This window comes from Diceros bicornis, chromosome 29 (genome assembly GCF_020826845.1).
Source record: "Diceros bicornis minor isolate mBicDic1 chromosome 29, mDicBic1.mat.cur, whole genome shotgun sequence".
NCBI classification, from domain to species: Eukaryota; Metazoa; Chordata; class Mammalia; order Perissodactyla; family Rhinocerotidae; genus Diceros; species Diceros bicornis.
This window is the reverse complement of record NC_080768.1, coordinates 42,119,450-42,135,096: the sequence shown is the minus strand read 5'-3', so window position 1 is coordinate 42,135,096 and position 15,647 is coordinate 42,119,450. Positions and strand designations below refer to the sequence as shown.

The 15,647-nt window shown below is 47.2% G+C and overlaps 1 pseudogene; it reads left to right on the top strand.

Annotated features, from left to right (window-relative positions):
* The first annotated feature begins 9,185 nt into the window (after positions 1 to 9,185).
* Positions 9,186 to 9,776, top strand: LOC131394097 (methyl-CpG-binding domain protein 3-like 1; annotated as a pseudogene).
* The last annotated feature ends 5,871 nt before the right edge of the window (positions 9,777 to 15,647 follow it).

Here is a 15,647-nt window from a genome sequence, read left to right as displayed (position 1 = left end):
AGGCAGGCGGGGTCCAAAGGGAGGATCTCTGCAGCGACCCTGACCATGGAGTCCAAAGGGAGGATCATGGCAGCCTGGAGGGATGGAGGGGATAGCAGGACAAGTGGCCTTGAAAAGGCAAATTCCAGGATCCCAGTCACCCGGTATTTCCATTTTAGATATTGAATTTACATTTCAAATACTGGCCAGGGAGCTTCAAGGAGGGCTGCAAGCATCCTCAGCAACAGCCAGGCTGGTGAGCCCCACCCCTACCTGAGTACCGGCCTCAAGGGATGCAGCCCAACCACGCTGCGCATACTCCAGGTGGTGGGCAGGGCATGGAGGGTGGGCGTGGTTGAGAGAAGAGGCAGGATAGAGCGTGGGGTGGACAAGGAGAGGAGTGGGACCCAGGGGTGGAGGGACAAGGAGGGAGTTGGGGCCCCTAGCTGTGCATGCTGGGAGCTTTTGTCTCTCACCGCTCCAGGCTGGGAGCTTGCAGGACTACAGGACTATAACTCCCCGGATACTCTGGGCACGGGGCGGTGCCTAGCCCTGAGGGGAGGAGCAAGGAGGTGTGCTCTGCACTGTGGTCCTGCACCTGCTCCACGTGGACTGAGTCTCAGAGGGATGTGACAGGACAAGAGGGACCAAGGAGTTAGGAGGGTGTGGCGGCTGCATGGGCAGCCGCGGGCCTGCATCGTGCAACTGCTTTTGTCCAAAATTGAAGCCGGACTCACGTCTATTCCACACCGCCTCCCTCCGTTGCTTGATTCCTCCTCCCACCTGCATGTCTGTGGGTCTTGCCACAGCCTCCTACTTAGTCCAGGGCCAGGTGTTTCTCTAAAGTGCTTATGGGAACTGGTTTGACATCCCAGAAACTTTCCTCTGCCTGCTGCCCTCTGCCTTCTCCAGCCAAAGTGCCATCATTTCATCAGCTTTTGGGAGAAATTCGCCCTTGTGGCCCCTCTTGCAAGCACAACTTAAGAGCTTTGCAGGGTAGTAACAGTGGCTGTTGCTTGCCTTTTTCGCAGAAGTGGAAGTTGAGGCATCCGTGAGGTTAATCATTGGTTTCCCCAGGATCCGCCAAGAGCAGAGGAGAACAACCCAATTCCCAGACAAGTATCTAATAGAACATTTTCACCAACACCTTCCAGTGCAGGGGCCTCTGAAACAGCATCCTTAAGATGAAAATAGCTTAAGCATTTTGCCATTTAGATTGATAGCCTAATCTCAGCTCAGGCCTGAGTGGCCAGTCTCTCAGGGACACGGGTGACGACTCTGATCCCTCAGGAAGAGACCGGTGGTCCAGCTTTGGGAGAGGGATGTTCAAGGTAGACAGCACTTGGGCAGCATTTGAAACCCATCAGCTTTAACATCTCTGCATTGGATTCTGGCAAGGTTCCAGGATAAACACGCCTAGGGATAGTCAGATGTACCATATTCTTTAAAAATTGTTTAGAGTAGTGAAAGGAACAGAGCATAAAATATCCTGCTTAGTTGCAAAAGATGAAATGCAACCAAGACCTTGTTTTTTTCTTTTGTTTTTTGAGGAAGATCAGCCCTGAGTTAACATCCATGCTAATCTTCCTCTTTTTGCTGAGAAAGACCGGCTCTGAGCTAACATCTATTGCCAATCCTTCTCCTTTTTTTTGCCCAAAGCCCCAGTAGATAGTTGTATGTCATAGTTGCACATCCTTCTAGTTGTTGTATGTGGGACGTGGCCTCAGCATGGCCAGACAAGCGGTGCATCGGTGTGTGCCCAGATCCGAACCCGGGCCACCAATAGCAGAGCGTGCACACTTAACCGCTAAGCCACCGGGCAGGCACAAGACCTTCTTGTTAATTTTTTTCTGCTCATTCTCTTGCCTGTACTGTATGCTTGAATGCAGAAACAAAAAACATGAATTGCCAAATTCTTTTTTCCTGAGATTGTTAAATTAACTTAAAAGTCTTATTGAAACCTGTGGAGGAATGGTTAGCAGCTTTCATGATTTATGTCATCTCTAAAAATCTGGGCGTTGATCTACATCAAAAAAAGTCCTTGTTTATATTACACATCCCAATAGGTTACATTTCTGATTCCTGAATGTGGGATATTATCAAAACAACTGAAAAACCTGGTCATGGAATTTGGACTCTGTCACTTTGTCAAGAATTTGCCTCTTTATGAATTAATGACGCATGAATTCTTTGACATTTTTGTAAAGAACGGAAGAGAAACTCTGTAGTGTCTCTGAATGTGGCAAGACGGGGAATTCTCATTAGACCACATCCTTGGGTTCTTCTCTCGTGTTCAATAGGCCCGGGTGATAGTCTGTGTGATCAGGTGCAGTGCCACTCCCCCAGCCCCCAGTGTTCCATCCTATTCTGGCCTGTGCCTTCTTCAGGGGGTTCTGATTACACTCGTCCACAAGGGTTGGAAAGAGACATTGTAACATGAGGATATTCATCATCTTATTTTATTTTATTTTTTTAGATTTTATTTATTTATTTTTTCCCCCCAAAGCCCCAGTAGATAGTTGTATGTCATAGCTGCACATCCTTCTAGCTGCTGTATGTGGGACGCGGCCTCAGCATGGCTGGAGAAGCGGTGCGTGCCCGGGATCCGAACCCGGGCTGCCAGCAGCAGAGTGCGCACACCCAACTGCTAAGCCACGGGGCTGGCCCTTTTTTTTTTTTAAAGATTTTATTTATTTATTTATTTTCCCCCCAAAGGCCCAGTGGATAGTTGTATGTCATAGCTGCACATCCTTCTAGTTGCTGTATGTGGGACGTGGCCTCAGCATGGCTGGAGAAACAGTGTGTTGGTGAGCGCCCAGGATCCGAATCTGGGCCACCAGCACAGGAGCGCGAGCACTTAACCGCTAAGCCACGGGGCCGGCCCTCATCATCTTAAAACAAGGATTAATGGAGAGGAAAGTCTCAGGGTGTGTGTGCTCTGATGCACTGCTGTTGGGGTGTGGCCGCAGTGACCACTGTGCTCCCAGCAGTCCCCACAATGGCTGTCTCAGACGTTTGATCTCCTGGTGCAACCACAGCAGCTGTTGACAAAGCTGGGCTCTTGTGGTTCAGTGTCTTTCTTCAGATTTTGTGGCTCTGACCCTCCTCTGCTCCTCGCCTTCCTATTCCTATCTGCTACGTTGATTGCTTTTAGTTGTTTCCTAGGAGCCACTGTGTGTAACTGTATTTCACAGTGTCTTTAGGGACCCATCCTCACTACACGAGTCACTGTACAACAGCCGCTTATCCTGGTGTAGCCCATGTTCATCCTCTCCAGTGGAGTTGTGAAGAACCCTGCTTACTCGGAGCTCCTCTCATTCTCATGCTGCTGGGGCTGTTATGATGCTGGGCGTCTCATCTTTGGTCTCATCAACATTACTCTTTTCATCGATTATTCTGAAGTTGGAGACGACTTTGTTAATAATGTGGACACTGACTGTCACAGGCACTTTTATGTATCTTCCCCAACAGCTCTGTGAAGTAGGCCTGTGATTCCCATTTTACAGGGGGGGACACTGAGGCTCAGGGAGGTCTAGTAGCTTCCTTCATGCAGAGTCCTGGTACATTTTGAGTCTCCACCTGGAACTCCACCTCTCAGGTGTGTGCCCTTAGCTGGTGTTCGACTTTGTGCCTCTCTACCAGCCTCCCCAAAGACACAGACCCCATCCTGAGTCCATTGTCTGCTTGATGGCAGTCACCCTGCACAAACAGGCCCTGGGCGGGGAGTGGACTACTGGGCCGTGGTCCTCCAGCTTACCCTGGGAAGGTACTAGGTTTCTTGCGAGAGCTGGAGCAGTGGAAGATACTGACCGTCACTCACCTGGAAGGTTTGTTGTGTAGAAATACTCCACTGACTTTTTGCAGGTGTCGTGTCTTCTTTGTCTTCATTGCTCCTCTGGGCTTTTTCCTACAGTCCGTGCTGTGCAGTAACATACAGTACAGAGACTGGTGAACATAATGCTGTTGTCCTGCACCAAATGGTCACATCATTCATTTTTCTAATTATGAAAGAAATACATATTGTAAAAAAAGTCACAGTACACAGATCTGTATAAAGTGAAACCCACCCCTTTCATCCCCTTCCCTGAAAACTCACTCCCCTACTCAGAACCCACTACTGTTAACAGGGTGGGGTTTATTCTTCTGGAAATTTCCTGTGAATTTATAAATACACATAAAGTTTTTTAACATAAATTACATAACTACATCGTTTTGCAATTTGCTGTTTCCCAAATCATATATCAAAGACGTCTCCCCTTATCAGTGCACATCATTCTAACTTACCATGTTAGATGTTTTAGAGGTATTCCAAAGAACAGGAATACCATAATCTGTTTACTTCTTCTTTGATAGAAATGGGATTACATCCAGTTTCACTATTATACATAACGCTGCAGTAAGATCCTTGTATGGAATTAATTACACTGCTATTCAACTGCTCAATTTGCTTTGTTTCCTTTTAGTCAGAGACTATGACATAAGATTTTCATGGTAATTATAGAGAAATTAATTTTATCATTGAATAAATACATTTATGGGGAAACGGGACTTCAAGGTCATCCATCTTAATATTGTGGAGAAAAATCATGAAACTTAGAAGGTGTGCTCCATCACATTCTAACAAGTCATGTTAACAATTTAAAGTTGAATGTTTGAGTAGCCTCTACTGTCTCTCTTCCAAAGACGGATGACTTTTTCTTTTCTTGAAAACTTCTGACTCCAGGGGCTCTCAGTTTGGCTAGAGAGGATAAGATATTGGTGTTGTATCTGTTTCTCTTCAGCTGTAGGCTGCATCTTCTAAAGATCATAGAATTGAACATGGTCCAATTGATATATATGATTTGAGTCAAAAATTCAAAGTAATGAACCTAAGAGAGGAATCTATAACTTGGGTTCTTAATAAAAAATTTCCTTTGATATCCTTAAGTTTCTGTGATTACTAGTAAAAACTCACCTATGGGTGAAGAGATGTAGTTCTTCTGGCAATGTCTGGCTTGAACATCCATAGGTAAGCCTGCCACACCCGTAGGTAGATTAGACTTGATCTCTTGAAGACCTCTACCCTTGGTGTTTGACCTGGGAAAAATAAGAATTTAAAAAAGCTGCTGTTATTAGCACTCAATGCTAGATGCCCATTAAAGAGTGAGTTTGATTTGGTAAACCAAAGGGAGTATAAGCAGAACAAAGTCTTTAAAATCTCTAAAATTTCAAAAAATTCTAATTTTTTAAAATATAACTCTATTTTTGCCACAGTGCAAACTGTGTATATATGAATGAAATATCCCTCTGTCCATTTCTTAACTTGTTTCCATTGATTTGATGGATTTATCCTCTAATCCGGATTCCAAGTGTGAAAGAACATCTTGGTCCTTCAAAGAAAAGAAGCCATTGAAATTTGATTTTCTTTTAGCTCGGCATCCTACAGGTTTGAAGAATAAATTATCATGTAATGATACAACGATTCTGAAATCTAATTGTTAATTAGAGGGGTGTAAGGGATGATTGAATGGTGTTTCATCCCCATGGTCAGAGGTATTGTACACATGGATGTGTAAACACGATTCAGGAAGCTGCTTCAGCCCCGTGACATCCCTGAGAACCACAGTGCAGGAGGATCTAGGCACACAGCCGTCTGCCTCGATCTCCTGGGTTACATGTAGATCCAGGGGTCTTGAGAGTGGTTTCAGAGCAGCTAACTTTTATCTATTTCCCCTCTTCCTTCTCTCCAGCTTATCTCAAACAGTCTTGACTATCATATTTTAAAGTAAGACCAATTATAGTTATTTACATGAGTTTCTTGTTCATTATTGCAGAGTAATATTCAGGCATACCATTAAATACCATTTAATTGACCTAATTAAATTTGTCATACCTTATAATTGATTAGAACACTAAGTTTAGTTCAGAGTTTGATATTCACCAAATGTGTTAATCTGCTTACAACTGCCATGTGTCTCACTCCTCTTAGATATGTATCTTTGGCCCATCACAAGATTTTAATGAATGAAATCATCATAAATTAAGATAATGTACTGTCTTTTGTATGATAAGGAGGCATATGGGTCCATTTTGGAAATATGCCCATCTGTCTTTGCTCCCCATGGGAAGTTTCTGGTCACTAGGTCTCCAGGTGGCTTGCACAAGCCCTAGGTCTGTAATAGTTTGGTGCCTCTCCTTCTACTTGGGGTAGAAATAAAAGAGATCAGAGAGACTTATTAAAGTTTTGGTTGTATGAAGTCTTCGATGAAGAATATCCATACATATTGTTCTGGATAGCTCTCTGTTCCTAAGAGTACTGGTTACATTAAGGGCTTGTCAGGAACCGTGAAAGGTATGATATTTTACCTTACCTGCAAGCTAATAAGTCAGCCTACCATGGTCTTACAGATGCTGGCAAAAGAAACTAGACCCATGGGTCAGAGACAAAGGACTTAACGACACAGCAATAACAGTGGCCCGAGTATCGGCATTTGCACTGGTTCACTAAATCCCACTTCCTACAGGGTGATACACAGTGAGCCAGCTGACATGCAGAGGGTTACAAGAGCTCAGAGCTTAAGGAACTCAAATCTTTGATAATGGACAGGAAGTCTGCTGACCTTTGCCCCAGGGAGGGGTGTTATTTCTATTATATTGGGCAGTAAGCAAGCCTGCCCTTTGTTCCAGAGGAGGCCACTATTTCTATCTTCCAAGGCTGACAGCTCTACACACATCCTTGAAAAGATATCCTGGTTTCACTGGCTTTCAAAGATAAGCTTGACTGAGACTCGATCATCATTCAGTTCTTCTGTTTCCTTTATCGAGATTGTGCAAATATGCTCTTTTCTCTGTAAAGTTCACTAACTTTATTCATACATAAGGGATGCTTTTGGTTTTATTTATTAAGTTGAGATTTTCGTATTAGAGCAAATGATGAACTATCATGGGTTGGGTCTGAAAGTATACTTTTCCAAGATAAATGTGAAAGAAGATCAGGGCTCACAGAACTCTGCCACAAGGAGCTGATAGCAACTCAAATGATTTTAATTTGAATACTGTTTTGTACAACTTTCTTCCATCTTCCTTCATCCTCTCTGCTTCCTGTAACTCCCATATGGGAATGGGGCAGTTTCAGGGATTCACTGAACTCATTCACAATATTCAAATCATTTTGTCTGTTGTGTTTTTTTAATTGAGGTAAAGTTGACATACAACATTATATTAGTTTCAGAGGTACAACTTAATGATTCAATGTTTGAATATATGTTGAAATGATCAGCACAATAAGTCCAGTTAACATCTGTCCCCATATATAGTTACAAAATTTTCTCATGTGATGAGAACTTGGCATATTTCAAGATGCAGAAGAATCAACGATGATGTCATACTTTTTCATATACAGCTTGATGAATTTGGACATAAGTATACACCCTTGAGACTGTCACCACCATCAAGGTCACAAACATATCCATCAATTCCCAAAGTTTTCTCTCACCTCCTTTATTACTATTATTCTGTGGTAAGAACTCTTAATATCTACTGTATTAGCAAATGTGATGTATGCAGTACAGTCTTGTTACCTGTAGGCACTATTCCGTAGCCTACACCGCCAGAACTTATTTATCTTGATAACTGAAACTTTGTATCCTTTGACCGTCAGATCCCAAATTCTCCATCCTCCCATCCCCTGGCAACCACCATTCTAATCTCTGCTTGTACGCGTTTAACTATTTTAGATTCCACATATAAGTATTTGCCTTTCTCTGTCTGCCTTATTTCACTTAGCATAATGTCTACCAGGTCCATCCATGTTGTCAAAAATGGCAGGAATTGCTTTTTTTCAAGGTTGACTAATATTCCATTTCTTTATCCTTTCATCCGTCAGTGACATTTAGGTTACTTCAGTGTCTTGGCTATTGTAAATTAGCTGCAATGAACATTAGAGAGCAGGTATCTCACTGAGACCCTGATTTCTATTGCTGTGGGTATATACTAGAAGTGGGATTGTTGGATCATATGTTAGTTTTCATTTTTGGAGGAAGCTCCATACTGTTTTCCATAATGGCTGTACTAGTTTACATTCCCACAAGGGTTTCTTTTCTCCACATCCTCACCAAAATTTGCCACCTTTAGTTTTTTTGATAATCGCCATCTTAACAGGTGTGAAGTGATAGCTCATTGTGGTTTTGATTTGCATTCCCTGATTAGTGATGCCAAACACCTTTTCATACACCTATTGGCCACTTGTATGTCTTCTTTGGAAAAAATCTATTCTGGTCCCTTGTCCATTTTTTAATTGAATTTTCTTTTTGTTATTGACCCAACACAAAAAAAGAGAAAAAAATTTTCAGGCATTATGAGTGCTTCCCAGTTGATGCAGATGGTTTTGTAATTACAGTGGTACCAAAAGATCATGTTTCCTGCTTTTTCTTCAGCTTGTTATAAGACCAGCAGTAGCTGCGGCATGGCAGATAATCGGGATCTTCTGGGTTTGGAGGTTTACAACATAACTAAGTGGTAAGGAATTTTTTATTATTCCAAGGAAATTATTGAGTTCATAGTCCATGGAATCCAGGATTGATAGGGGTAGGAGGAAATTAAGGTGAGGATCGGTGATCTGGCATTACTTCTTATCTTGAGGGACAGGTATCCACTGTATGAGTGTTTGAATAAAAGTATTAGATATCAGGAATTTGTGGTGAGTGAATATGTTTTCTGAATTACTTACTTTGAACATAACCATTTGGATTATGTGAACATCTGGGATGTGGGAGTAAGTCGCTAACAAGGGCTGGTTGACAATGTCACTATTGATTTGACTTCTATGAACACCGAGTGGTCAGTGGATTAAGCAAATGAGTAGTCAGAAAACACAGAAATGGTGGGATTTGGGATTTAGTAAAAGATTGGGGACCGACTGTCCTGAGAGGGAGTGCCAGGACTTGTACAGTTGAGAGTGACAAGGACAAGAAAGGAATAGAAACACACTCAAACAAGGAGGGGGTGTTAACAGGATGAAGGGAGAGAAATGATCTGGAGTAGCCTTGAGTTTTGACCTGGAGCTTTCTGTTCTTGATGCAAATCTGCCTTATGACATCCCAGGACACAGGTCAGATCCCCAGAGGATAGAGGGAGGGTGGAAGTACAAAACAGCCATGATAATTGTCCTAAAATGGCAGGCTTCCTTTGTCATTTGACCCACTTTCATGATTGGTTTTTGTAGGGTAAGAGGAAAAGAAGGATGATAGTCATGTCTTCACAGAGGAAGCAGCGTGACTGTGGGAACCAGTCCAAACCAAAGCCTGGTTTAAGCACCTCCATCCCTTTTAGGATGTCCAGTGACATAGTCAAGGGATGGGTTACTAGAATCCCATCCCATCCTAGCAGTGACGGGTCTCTGGGAGGACACCTTGGACCAGCCCCACAAGGTCTGCTGGCCCGAGAGACCGCAAGGACTCCAGGCCTGCAGCAGTGCAGGACAACTGGTAAGTCCTTTCAATCTTGCCAAAGCGTTGCAAAAACTTGCACCTAGTCACACAGGTGAATCCCTGCCAGGTGTGCTCGCAGGTGGTCTGCACTCCAGGTCCCATGCCCACTCCTGCCGGTCTTCAGATTTGACAGAGATGATTCCAGGAGCTGATCTGGGCATTCCACAGCTTCACTGCCAACAATTTCTGGTGACTGTGGAAGGTATCAGGAAGGAGGAAAGGGCAGTGAGAAGCACAAGAGAGAGACTGGTGGTAGCACTGATGGCGGACAGACTTGCTAGCGAGGCAGAGAAAACGAAGGGCCAAGAAGGACGTCCTGACAGCAGATGAAATAGAGCAGGCACCTCAGTGAGGTCTCATGGGTGCGTCCCTAATGCTTCCTTGCTTTGAGCTCTTGAAACTTTAAAACACACCAATACGTTTCTTTTATTAAATTCTGCTGTGTGACATAGAAAATATAGACAGCGGTTTCTTTCTGAGGTGAGAGGTTGAGTTTCAGGTGAGGAGAGAAAGATCTTTTTTCATGTTGTTCTCTCATTTTCTTTTACTACGTACATCATTTATTTTTACTTTCAAGTCAGCAGCGAGTTACCAACGTCACGGGATGATTCAGTTTTTCCCCTCACAGTCACAGTAAAACGTACTAAAAGTGGATTATTCTTTTTGTGTAATATTCCAATAGATTCCAAAATATTGTTTCAAAAGCACTTTGATGCCTATGTACTCAAATTAGGTATTTACTTCTAGGTCTCCATTTTTATGTTCTTTATTGCATCCTAATTCAGTGTTGCATCTAAGGAAATACCAGATTTCCCTCAGTTTTTTAGATCCATATGTGTTGGAAATTTGATTCATGAAGATGGACATGGCAGCTGGGGGATCGTGCTATTATCAAAAGAGGCCTTTTCAGCATCAGTAATCTGACAAGAACCCACTGCTTGTTGGGATTTCATTGTCTATTTGAGGGATCAAGCTTTCACTGTTGGCACTTCTCTTTCTCTTTGGAGGGAAAGTACGGCCTTCCCAGTCTTTCCATTACCAAATCACTTTCCTGGGTGGCTGTGCCCTGTCAGGAAGGGCATGGGATGCCGGGAACCAGAATTCATCCTCAGCTTCTGGCTGTCCTGAGAAGGCTTCCCTGGCAGAGTCCAGCCTGTGTGTCTGGGTGACACTTGCAGCCATCAGAAAGGAGGCGATAACACACAAGTGCCAAGCGATTCATCTGTCCCTTGTCTTACAGGGTGTTCCCAAGGGAAGAGGTTCAAAATGCCACTTGGTAACCCTTTGAAAGCTCCTAGTCATGGGTCGGGTTCTTGGTGTGAGATCAGAGCAGTGTCTATTCACCACCAGATGGGGAGCATTTCAGTATTTTAATTGGTAAGGCTGTGTTCATGCACGACCATGGATCATGAGTTCCGTGGCATTTCCTGCTGGACCTCCCAACACCCCTGTCATGCCTCATCTTTCAAAGCTCCAAACAGGGTTCACACCCCAGCAGCTGGTTGTAATGTAACCACAGCACAAGACTGGGGAAAAAAACACAGCCACCCAGGGGTGACACACTTTAATGACTTGGGCCCAATTATGCCATTTGGACGAGTTCAGAACACCAACACTGAGTGTGTAAACTGGAGGATTGCCCAAGACCTTGGACCTCAGAAGGACACGAGCTCAGAATTCACCTTGGACAGCAAGGGACAATGTGGGGTCACTGACTGGCCAGGATTATGGTCCCTTATCCTGGCAAAGTAGAGCTCACTCGGGATCCATCAGGCCAAGCCAGGGAGGAGGCTGGGGGCCTTCTAGGGAAATTCTGTCCTAAAGGGAATTGCATAAGGAAGGCAGGGGTGCTGAAAATCCTAGTTCACAGGGAGCAGTCATGTTTATGTAACAAGGCCCAACAGTAGCCTTAAAAGCTGCATCAGATATCGTTCCTCCTGGATACAAATCAAGCAGGAAAAGGAATTCAGGGTCCTGGACAAGGATTCCAGCAGGATTCAAATCTAGGTCAGGGGTGAACACGGAGCCCCTAGAGGGGTCTCAGGAGGGAAAGTCCTGCCTGGCTTTAGTCCATTTTCAAATGATCTTCCTCGGGCCTTGTCCTCTCCACATGCATGTTTTGATCTTTTTACATTGGTTTCCCCACTTAGAGCTGATGCAATTCCAGAGATTCAACTAGAAAACTAAAAGTTCCTAAAATTTGGTCAAAAGAAACCTCAGCAGTTGGGGTCTGGGTGTCCCAGAGGTCGCCATGCCATAAGGCCTGGGGCTGACCAGGGGGCCACTGAGACAGGCTCTCTGGACTGGCCAACAGGGAGAATCCACCCCTGCCCTCACCCAACTCCTGCCCGGCCTCACTCATTCTCGTTGAGCAGCTCCATGTCCTGGAACCAGGCCCCAAATCACTCCTTGGGGTCTTGTTATAATTTTTTGCAGCGACCTGGAGCAGCAGGATCTCCCTCATGACTCGGTATTCCTGGGACCAGAGGGAAGGAGAGGATGCAGACAGGGCCTGAGTGGGGGATGCTGCAGGGGCCTTGTGGGGGGTGAGGACTGGAGCAGAGGACCAGTCCTGGGAACGCTCCTTCCCTCCAGTTCCATCCAGGATCTACCTGTTCTCAGAATGGGAATAATCAGCCCCTCCTCCAGGAAGTTTTCCTTGATGCCATCCTCCCCTCAACCCACGCGCCAACTGGATGGGTCTCGACTTCTACCAAAATCTTCCACTCAATGTAAGATACAAGGGGTGAAGCCAGAAACTGTTCTCCCCAGAGGGTTTCTGATTTCCACCTCCTTCCCCTCCCCTGCAGGGAGTGCCACAGCTGCTCCTCAGTCCTCTTCTCAAGGTTGATCTCATTCCCCTGGAAGGCAGAGAGCCAGAGTCCATCAGACAGAGCCCCCTAGACTGACTAGCCCCCTATGCCCTGCCCTTCTCATGTGGCACTACTGCCAGGTCCCCAGAGGGGGCGGGGCATGCAGAGAAAACAGGACTTGGACCTAGGATGGGCTCTGGGCTCCAGAGTAGTAGGACATGGGGGGAGGCTGAGGGACCTGGCAGCATAACCCTCTCTGATGACACACTTGGAGGCTGAGGCCTCAGGCAGAGGGGACTGCTCAGCCACTTATGTGCTGCCTGACTTGGGGGTCCCAACTTCTCTCCCCCTCCACGGGCAGCATGGGAGGGACAGGCAGAGTCCAGCTCAGATAAAACCTCACGCAGCTGTGCCATCAGGCAGCTCTGAGCTTCCCCAGCCTGAGGAACGAGAATGGATGTTTCAGGCGGAGCCTCTGTTCACTCATCCCTAAGATGGGCCTGATGCCCCAGCTCCCAGGGGCGGCTGTGAGGCTCTCATGAGAGGAGATGTGCCAAGTGCTGAGAGCTCAGAGCTCAGTTCAGGGGCTCACGCATCCCCAGGCTCAGGATCCTGGTCCTTCCTGCCTGGTCCTCAGATTCATCCACTTCGAGATAATCACCCATCTCCAGGTGCAGCATCAGCAGGTCACTGAGGAAAGTGCCAAGATAGGGGACAACACCCTGTGACATCGGGGTGCGGGTGGGATGAGCTCTTGCTCTCAAGTCGGCCCCCTGCAGACCCTCCCCTGAAAAGTCCTCACCCTCAGCCTCCTGGCCCACCCCAGGGTTCCCACGGGGAGCAGCCTAGGACTCTTAGCAGCCTCCCCTCAATTCTTCCTCCCTTCACACCCCAAGAACACCACACTCCTCCTCCTCACCTCCCAGGGCCGGCTTCTGGCAAATCACAGGGTATGCGGTCCCTGTACCTCCCCACAACAACCCATCCTGCACCAGCTCTTCCAGGCCCCCCTCCTGGTCACTTCTACTGGGGGATTCAGACACTGTGGCACCAGGAGGAAGGGACCTCCTCTCTTGATTTGAGGCCTCCGGCTGAGAGGCCAGAGCCCCTCCCCCACAGGCACACTCACCTGCTGCTGCTGCTGCTTCTCCTGCACTCTCTGGGGGTTGCTCTCTGGGGGGCAAACGTGGAGGGCCCCTCCTGCCAGAGTTGAGGACAGTGTCAGCGAGACCATACTCCCCTCACCCCATTTCTCTCGAGCACCACTGTCCTCTGACCCTGAACATCTGACTCGAGTGAACTGGAACCAATGCCACTCCACCCTGCAAGGTCATGTGATTCCAGAACAAGCCCAGCTCCAACTCTCACTCTGGGTGTGAGCTCGGGCTTTTGGCCTCCCCGAGCCTGTTTCCTCATCTAGAAAGTATGAGAACTCCAGCTACCTCACAGGTTCTCCTGAGGACTCACTGTCGCATGACTGTCATCATTGTTCTGGCCCTCACCCCTCCAGGTGGAGCAGGCAGAAAGCTCCCACATTCTTTTCCTCCCTCTTACATCATCACCCCCATGTGAGGCCTGCACCACACAATCACCACACAATCACCATACCTCCATTTCCCTGATGGGGAGACAGAGGCCCAAACAGGGGCAGTGAGTTGCTGAGGGGCCAACAGAGGAGAGACCGCTTGCCCCTCTCAGCCAGAGGCCCTGTTCCAACATCCTTGCCTAACCCCCAGCCCCACCACTGACAACAGTCCTGTCCCCTGAGCTCTCAAAGCTTGGCCCTGGGCCGAGCCATGGATGGAGAGGATGGGGTGTCTTGGGAGTCTGGTTGTTGAGTGGCTCCTGCCTGCCCCAGTCCCATGGAGTGTCTGGCCCCCATGCCGGACAGAGGCAATGCCAAACCCTTCTCCTCCCCAAAGAACCACTCAGGATATTCGCCTGCACTGAACTCTTTCTTTATCCACTCAGGAACTGGACCCACAAGGTGCCACCTCTGATCAACAGGGAAGGGGGTGACAGGATGCTTTGCTTCCCCATTTACATGAAGCTCCTAATGTCCTTTCAGCAGGATCCACTAAGTATCCACCAGTTGCCTAGACGCTACTCATAAGCCACCTGGGGCCTATATCATTGCCAACCAGGCACTCAGGTGAGACTCCTGTGGTTGACTCGAGTGACTGCTCTAGGGGTCCAGTGGGGAGTCGCACAATGCACACACATCTGTCTCTGGTCCAGCTGTTCAGATCCAAGGATGAGCAGCCTGTTTGTCCACCTGGGCCAGGGGAATCCCTAGCTGTGCCCGTCCCTGGGGCAGGCAGTGTGCCCTCTCCTTGGAGACACAGTGAAGATAGAAGGAGCAGCAGGGGCCTGGCTTCTTGAGGACAGGTTTAGGCTGAGGGGTAAACCCACCCAACCACCCAACAGCCTGGAAGAAGCTATATCCAGCAGGATGGACGTGAGTGGAAGCCAGAGACCTGCTGATGGCGCCAGCTCGGCAACTCGTCCTGGAACAGCCCAGCCAACACCACTGTGTCCCATGACCAAGGCCTCCTGCCCAAAATGGCACCCCACCTGCCCATGGGCAGAACAGATCCCTCTGCTTGTTAATCTGGACAAGATAGACGGGAACATTTCAGAGAAAGTTCAAGTGAGAAATTATCAAAACCACAGCTTGCTCAGTCCCCCTCCCCCCCTGGCCCCTCCTCTCTTTCCAGACCCCCAGCCTCCACTCTACCTTGGTCATCAGTTCTCTGTTCAAGGACACGTCTTGGCTATAGCTCTCCTTAAATTTTTCAGAGCTCTCCCTGAGGGGAAGAGAAAGAAGGAAGGATAAATTTAGGGATAATGTGAGGGGTCTAAGTGCATATCCTTTTCTTTGACAACCTGAGAGATTCAAACTGCCTGGAGGAGTGCTCTCACTGGGCTCCTCTGAGCGCTAAGGTCTCGTGGGACTGGGAGGGGGCTCTCCTGTTGGTCACTGGGGTATCCATTCCCCAGCTATACAGAGCAGCTCTCTTTTGACCACTTTCAGTTTCAACTGGGCATAGAGTTCTGTTGCTATAAACACTTGAAAATCTCCAATGTGGCTCACTCCAGTACCTGGCATTTAGGGAAACCGAGTCCTGAAGCAGAACTGGTGCACTAAGGACCCCGGGAGACTTAGAGACCCACCGCTGAGGCCCAGGCCCTGTCCCCATCATTTGCTGCCTCCCAGGAGTTCCCACCTGACTGAGGGGCCAATAGCAGACATTCAGGAGATCCCCCATCCACCCTGGTCCTCCTATGGAGAGGGGCACTACCCACCAGGAAACTTCCCCCATGTGTTCTTCAAGTGGCATATGGATGTTTTCTGCAGAGCAGAGATGACAGTGCGGGGCGAGGAGAA